Source organism: Schistocerca serialis, unplaced genomic scaffold (assembly GCF_023864345.2).
Source record: "Schistocerca serialis cubense isolate TAMUIC-IGC-003099 unplaced genomic scaffold, iqSchSeri2.2 HiC_scaffold_1243, whole genome shotgun sequence".
Taxonomy (NCBI): Eukaryota; Metazoa; Arthropoda; class Insecta; order Orthoptera; family Acrididae; genus Schistocerca; species Schistocerca serialis.
Genome location: NW_026047451.1, coordinates 72,501 through 80,571, shown reverse-complemented (window position 1 = coordinate 80,571; position 8,071 = coordinate 72,501). Strand labels below are relative to the sequence as shown.

At 53.1% G+C, this 8,071-nt stretch overlaps 2 non-coding genes across 2 annotated transcripts; both read right to left on the bottom strand.

The window, feature by feature from the left end:
- Positions 1-864: 864 nt before the first annotated feature.
- On the bottom strand, positions 865-1,020 carry LOC126436735 (5.8S ribosomal RNA). The gene has a single exon (XR_007580880.1). It is a non-coding gene; the product is annotated as a 5.8S ribosomal RNA (ribosomal RNA).
- Positions 1,021-1,371: 351 nt separating this feature from the next.
- On the bottom strand, positions 1,372-3,280 carry LOC126436739 (small subunit ribosomal RNA). Its single transcript, XR_007580884.1, has one exon. It is a non-coding gene; the product is annotated as a small subunit ribosomal RNA (ribosomal RNA).
- Between the last annotated feature and the right edge of the window lie 4,791 nt (positions 3,281-8,071).

The window sequence follows — 8,071 nt, the reverse complement described above, 5'->3', positions numbered from 1 at the left end:
AAGGACAGGCTGCGCACCCGGGCCGTAGGCCGGCACCCAGCGGGTCGCGACGTCCTACTAGGGGAGAAGTGCGGCCCACCGCACACCGGAACGGCCCCACCCCGCGGCGAGTGGAAAGGCAACCGGACACGACCCCGCCGCGGATTGCTCCGCGCGGGCGGCCGGCCCCATCTGCCGAGGGCGGAGGCCAGTGGCCGGATGGGCGTGAATCTCACCCGTTCGACCTTTCGGACTTCTCACGTTTACCCCAGAACGGTTTCACGTACTTTTGAACTCTCTCTTCAAAGTTCTTTTCAACTTTCCCTCACGGTACTTGTTCGCTATCGGTCTCGTGGTCATATTTAGTCTCAGATGGAGTTTACCACCCACTTGGAGCTGCACTCTCAAGCAACCCGACTCGAAGGAGAGGTCCCGCCGACGCTCGCACCGGCCGCTACGGGCCTGGCACCCTCTACGGGCCGTGGCCTCATTCAAGTTGGACTTGGGCTCGGCGCGAGGCGTCGGGGTAGTGGACCCTCCCAAACACCACATGCCACGACAGGCGGCAGCCTGCGGGGTTCGGTGCTGGACTCTTCCCTGTTCGCTCGCCGCTACTGGGGGAATCCTTGTTAGTTTCTTTTCCTCCGCTTAGTAATATGCTTAAATTCAGCGGGTAGTCTCGCCTGCTCTGAGGTCGTTGTACGAGGTGTCGCACGCCACACCGCCAGCCGGCTGTGCACGCTACCGAGTAAGTACCGGTATGCGAACCGCCAGGCGACGGGCGCGCATCGCACGTTTAAGGAGACGCGGCCGGCCCCACAGGCGGCCACGACACTCCCAGGTCTGCGAAGCGGGGCAAACGCCGCGCGCTTCAGTATACGTAGCCGACCCTCAGCCAGACGTGGCCCGGGGAACGGAATCCATGGACCGCAATGTGCGTTCGAAACGTCGATGTTCATGTGTCCTGCAGTTCACATGTCGACGCGCAATTTGCTGCGTTCTTCATCGACCCACGAGCCGAGTGATCCACCGTCCTGGGTGATCTTTTCGTAGTTTCCACTATCTCTTTCAAGACAGTTGCATAGGCGGGACTGAGGCGTGTGGCGGCCCCTGTTCCAGCGTTCAGTGTCCAACGGCCTCACGGCCGATGGGCGTCGTACGGCTCCACACCGGAGCGGACAGGCACTCGGGCGAAAGTCATTCAAAACCGGCGCCAGGCGCCAGGTGCCGCAGGCCAGCCGCTCCAGCGCTTCAGCGCTCGTACCACACAACATTGCCGTTAGTTTTGAGACGAACGCGTGGTTCCGCACGCGGCGCACAGCTACTGCGAGCCGTACAGGTAGCGTGTTGCGCGACACGACACGCACATCGAAAGACATGCAGTCTAGTCGGTAATGATCCTTCCGCAGGTTCACCTACGGAAACCTTGTTACGACTTTTACTTCCTCTAAATGATCAAGTTTGGTCATCTTTCCGGTAGCATCGGCAACGACAGAGTCAATGCCGCGTACCAGTCCGAAGACCTCACTAAATCATTCAATCGGTAGTAGCGACGGGCGGTGTGTACAAAGGGCAGGGACGTAATCAACGCGAGCTTATGACTCGCGCTTACTGGGAATTCCTCGTTCATGGGGAACAATTGCAAGCCCCAATCCCTAGCACGAAGGAGGTTCAGCGGGTTACCCCGACCTTTCGGCCTAGGAAGACACGCTGATTCCTTCAGTGTAGCGCGCGTGCGGCCCAGAACATCTAAGGGCATCACAGACCTGTTATTGCTCAATCTCGTGCGGCTAGAAGCCGCCTGTCCCTCTAAGAAGAAAAGTAATCGCTGACAGCACGAAGGATGTCACGCGACTAGTTAGCAGGCTAGAGTCTCGTTCGTTATCGGAATTAACCAGACAAATCGCTCCACCAACTAAGAACGGCCATGCACCACCACCCACCGAATCAAGAAAGAGCTATCAATCTGTCAATCCTTCCGGTGTCCGGGCCTGGTGAGGTTTCCCGTGTTGAGTCAAATTAAGCCGCAGGCTCCACTCCTGGTGGTGCCCTTCCGTCAATTCCTTTAAGTTTCAGCTTTGCAACCATACTTCCCCCGGAACCCAAAAGCTTTGGTTTCCCGGAGGCTGCCCGCCGAGTCATCGGAGGAACTGCGGCGGATCGCTGGCTGGCATCGTTTATGGTTAGAACTAGGGCGGTATCTGATCGCCTTCGAACCTCTAACTTTCGTTCTTGATTAATGAAAACATACTTGGCAAATGCTTTCGCTTCTGTTCGTCTTGCGACGATCCAAGAATTTCACCTCTAACGTCGCAATACGAATGCCCCCGCCTGTCCCTATTAATCATTACCTCGGGTTCCGAAAACCAACAAAATAGAACCGAGGTCCTATTCCATTATTCCATGCACACAGTATTCAGGCGGGCTTGCCTGCTTTAAGCACTCTAATTTGTTCAAAGTAAACGTGCCGGCCCACCGAGACACTCAATAAAGAGCACCCTGGTAGGATTTCAACGGGGTCCGCCTCGGGACGCACGAGCACGCACGAGGCGGTCGCACGCCTTCGGCTCGCCCCACCGGCAGGACGTCCCACGATACATGCCAGTTAAACACCGACGGGCGGTGAACCAACAGCGTGGGACACAAATCCAACTACGAGCTTTTTAACCGCAACAACTTTAATATACGCTATTGGAGCTGGAATTACCGCGGCTGCTGGCACCAGACTTGCCCTCCAATAGATACTCGTTAAAGGATTTAAAGTGTACTCATTCCGATTACGGGGCCTCGGATGAGTCCCGTATCGTTATTTTTCGTCACTACCTCCCCGTGCCGGGAGTGGGTAATTTGCGCGCCTGCTGCCTTCCTTGGATGTGGTAGCCGTTTCTCAGGCTCCCTCTCCGGAATCGAACCCTGATTCCCCGTTACCCGTTACAACCATGGTAGGCGCAGAACCTACCATCGACAGTTGATAAGGCAGACATTTGAAAGATGCGTCGCCGGTACGAGGACCGTGCGATCAGCCCTAAGTTATTCAGAGTCACCAAGGCAAACGGACCGGACGAGCCGACCGATTGGTTTTGATCTAATAAAAGCGTCCCTTCCATCTCTGGTCGGGACTCTGTTTGCATGTATTAGCTCTAGAATTACCACAGTTATCCAAGTAACGTGGGTACGATCTAAGGAACCATAACTGATTTAATGAGCCATTCGCGGTTTCACCTTAATGCGGCTTGTACTGAGACATGCATGGCTTAATCTTTGAGACAAGCATATGACTACTGGCAGGATCAACCAGGGAGCTGCGTCAACTAGAGCTGAGCAGCCGGCCGCCCGGGAGTGTGTCCCGGGGGCCCGCGCGAACACGCAAGCGTCCGCTCAATTATTCTGCAAACAGGAGGAGGCTGAGCTCCCCTGCACAACACACCTCGAAACCCTCTCAGGTCCCGGCGGCGCGCAGCGCCGTCCTAAGTACTTGGTCGGGTTCGAGAGAGGCGCAATCGCCCGGAGTTAGGCGAGTAGACGCTTTAGGTGCGACCACCCGTGCTCCCAACTGAGCTTGCCGCTGCCGACAGAGGCCCGGGAGCGTGCTGTCGTGGCATTGCCGGCGGGAGACAACACGCGCCACCTACGGTGACCGGCAGCTCCAACGCCAGCGCCACAGAAGGACAAAAGCCCTACTTGGGTGCCGAAGCGAACTCTCCCAGCACAGCGCACGCGCCAACACGTCCGCACAGCTGCGATACAAACCACCTGCGAGAACCGCTGGGGCGACCGAGCAGCAGACGGCGTCGCGGCGCCGAGCGCCGGGCGGCGGCGCATCCTCAGCGCACAAAGTCCTCAATCGGACCAGCACACTGCAGATGGCCACCGCGCTTCGCACCGGGCCCGCGAGGACCTACTTTGGCCGCAAGGCGCCGCGAGCAGGGGGCGCCGGCGCGCAGCTGCGCCGCCTGCCGCGTCCGTCGGCCGGCGCGCCTGCCACCGGCCGCCCCCACCAGCCGGCTGTAGCGCGTGCGCCCACGCACCGCGCTGCCAGCACGCCGGGCGGCCCCCCCTCACCGGCCGGGGACGGTCCCACCCAGCCACCGCCGCGTATCGCCTCACACCCAGATCCCCTTTCACGTTCGTGGGCATGGTGGGTCCCCTTTCACGTTCGTGGGCATGGTGGGTATCCCTGAAACAACCGGTTAATAGCTCGACCGATCGTCGCCAACACTGATTCACCTCTAGCGAGAACAACCGCACCACAACGGGTTACCGGTTGTTCATTTGCGTAACGTCACCAGCAAACGTACACGTCCATCGCCATTTGCAACGAGTATTGCATGCCTGTGTCAGGTGTCACAACACACTACGTCTGCCCACATAGACGCAACAACATGTGCACGCCTAGAGAACACGTGGAAGGTAGACCCCGTACGTATGCGGTGTCCATTGCGCGAACGACTGTCAGCCCGCCTCTGCAGCATGTCGCAGATGTGGAACGCGGTGCAACATGCTATCACGGTGTGTGAGAAGAGACGACTACGTCCGAATACACGCTCCACTACATCAACAGACTGCTCATGCTGATCGCCATCCAGGGCGTCCGTTCCTCCCACACGTCTGTATGGCGTACCACACTGCAATCCAGCTCTTATAGGGAGACGACACGTAGCTGCGTGCACAATATTTGGACTGTATGGTCCGCCGTTGCTAGGCGCTGTCGTCATACGGTCACATGGGCCACGATGTATCATTCAGTACATACGGAGCAATGTGCAGTACAGTTTGTGGGTTTTGCGTACATCGGCGGACAGGTGACAGGCCGTACCACAACGTAGGCTGAGTACGTCGGCATGCGAAGGGCATTGAACATGCAAACTTCTCACCGACCAGCTTGCGAAGGCAGGGGGGAAGGGGGGGGGGCATGTACGTCCTGCTGCTATCCACACTACAGTGTATAGCAGGAGCATGTGGAAAGTCAGCAACACCTGCAAGGTGTTTAACATGACGCGATACACAGGGGACCGGGCAGTGCGAGTAGCGAACTATATTGCGAGGGTTGCGGTTAGGCAACACTACACTACTTTAACGGGTTGCATAACAATTACAGAGCAGGTTCAGCGACAACGTGCGTCAGGTTAAGGCGCAATATAGTTTAGGTTACGGCGCACTTTAGGTTAGGTTAAGGCACATTATAGGTTAGGTTAAGGCACAACATGGGTTACGTTAAGGCACAACATGGGTTACGTTAAGGCACAACATGGGTTAGGTTAAGGCACAACATGGGTTAGGTTAAGGCACAACATGGGTTAGGTTAAGGCACAACATGGGTTAGGTTAAGGCACAACATGGGTTAGGTTAAGGCACAACATGGGTTAGGTTAAGGCACAACATGGGTTAGGTTAAGGCACAACATGGGTTAGGTTAAGGCACAACATGGGTTAGGTTAAGGCACAACATGGGTTAGGTTAAGGCACAACATGGGTTAGGTTAAGGCACAACATGGGTTAGGTTAAGGCACAACATGGGTTAGGTTAAGGCACAACATGGGTTAGGTTAAGGCACAACATGGGTTAGGTTAAGGCACAACATGGGTTAGGTTAAGGCACAACATGGGTTAGGTTAAGGCACAACATGGGTTAGGTTAAGGCACAACATGGGTTAGGTTAAGGCACAACATGGGTTAGGTTAAGGCACAACATGGGTTAGGTTAAGGCACAACATGGGTTAGGTTAAGGCACAACATGGGTTAGGTTAAGGCACAACATGGGTTAGGTTAAGGCACAACATGGGTTAGGTTAAGGCACAACATGGGTTAGGTTAAGGCACAACATGGGTTAGGTTAAGGCACAACATGGGTTAGGTTAAGGCACAACATGGGTTAGGTTAAGGCACAACATGGGTTAGGTTAAGGCACAACATGGGTTAGGTTAAGGCACAACATGGGTTAGGTTAAGGCACAACATGGGTTAGGTTAAGGCACAACATGGGTTAGGTTAAGGCACAACATGGGTTAGGTTAAGGCACAACATGGGTTAGGTTAAGGCACAACATGGGTTAGGTTAAGGCACAACATGGGTTAGGTTAAGGCACAACATGGGTTAGGTTAAGGCACAACATGGGTTAGGTTAAGGCACAACATGGGTTAGGTTAAGGCACAACATGGGTTAGGTTAAGGCACAACATGGGTTAGGTTAAGGCACAACATGGGTTAGGTTAAGGCACAACATGGGTTAGGTTAAGGCACAACATGGGTTAGGTTAAGGCACAACATGGGTTAGGTTAAGGCACACCATGGGTTAGGTTAAGGCACACCATGGGTTAGGTTAAGGCACACCATGGGTTAGGTTAAGGCACACCATGGGTTAGGTTAAGGCACAACATGGGTTAGGTTAAGGCACAACATGGGTTAGGTTAAGGCACAACATGGGTTAGGTTAAGGCACAACGTAGGTTAGGTTAAGGCACAACGTGGGTTAGGTTAAGGCACAACGTGGGTTAGGTTAAGGCACAACGTGGGTTAGGTTAAGGCACAACGTGGGTTAGGTTAAGGCACAACGTGGGTTAGGTTAAGGCACAACATGGGTTAGGTTAAGGCACAACATGGGTTAGGTTAAGGCACACCATGGGTTAGGTTAAGGCACACCATGGGTTAGGTTAAGGCACAACATGGGTTAGGTTAAGGCACAACATGGGTTAGGTTAAGGCACAACATGGGTTAGGTTAAGGCACAACATGGGTTAGGTTAAGGCACAACATGGGTTAGGTTAAGGCACAACGTAGGTTAGGTTAAGGCACAACGTAGGTTAGGTTAAGGCACAACGTGGGTTAGGTTAAGGCACAACATGGGTTAGGTTAAGGCACAACATGGGTTAGGTTAAGGCACAACATGGGTTAGGTTAAGGCACAACATGGGTTAGGTTAAGGCACAACATGGGTTACGTTACGGCACAACATGGGTTACGTTACGGCACAACATGGGTTACGTTACGGCACAACATGGGTTACGTTACGGCACAACATGGGTTACGTTACGGCACAACATGGGTTACGTTACGGCACAACATGGGTTACGTTACGGCACAACATGGGTTACGTTACGGCACAAATTAGGTTAGGTTACGGCACAAATTAGGTTAGGTTAAGGCACAAATTAGGTTAGGTTAAGGCACAAATTAGGTTAGGTTAAGGCACAAATTAGGTTAGGTTAAGGCACAAATTAGGTTAGGTTAAGGCACAAATTAGGTTAGGTTAAGGCACAAATTAGGTTAGGTTAAGGCACAAATTAGGTTAGGTTAAGGCACAAATTAGGTTAGGTTAAGGCACAAATTAGGTTAGGTTAAGGCACGATATAGGTTAGGTTAAGGCACGATATAGGTTAGGTTAAGGCACGATATAGGTTAGGTTAAGGCACGATATAGGTTAGGTTAAGGCACGATATAGGTTAGGTTAAGGCACGATATAGGTTAGGTTAAGGCACGATATAGGTTAGGTTAAGGCACGATATAGGTTAGGTTAAGGTACGATATAGGTTAGGTTAAGGTACGATATAGGTTAGGTTAAGGTACGATATAGGTTAGGTTAAGGTACGATATAGGTTAGGTTAAGGTACGATATAGGTTAGGTTAAGGTACGATATAGGTTAGGTTAAGGTACGATATAGGTTAGGTTAAGGTACGATATAGGTTAGGTTAAGGTACGATATAGGTTAGGTTAAGGTACGATATAGGTTAGGTTAAGGTACGATATAGCGTAGGTTCAGATACACATTGTTGTAGGGAAAGGTGTATTGGGGGGGGGGGGCGGCAGGTTCGTTGATAGTGATTATCGTAATTGGATGCCTGCGGTATTATCCGATTTGTCACGTCAGGATGCACTTTTGGCTCATGACAGGCGGCGCTCCGATTCCATGGTTGTGGCAGATCTGTGTCTTTCATTCCTGCCATTGTTTGTGTGCTGTGACAGGAGGCAGTATTGTGATGTTGGGTGCACCACTGTGTAGGACATGTGTGGGTGTTCGTGGCTTAGCTGAGCAATGTGCGGATGTCGGAAGGGTGGGATATTGTGTTTTCTGGGTGGACCTCCCGGTCTGGTAATGATAGTGT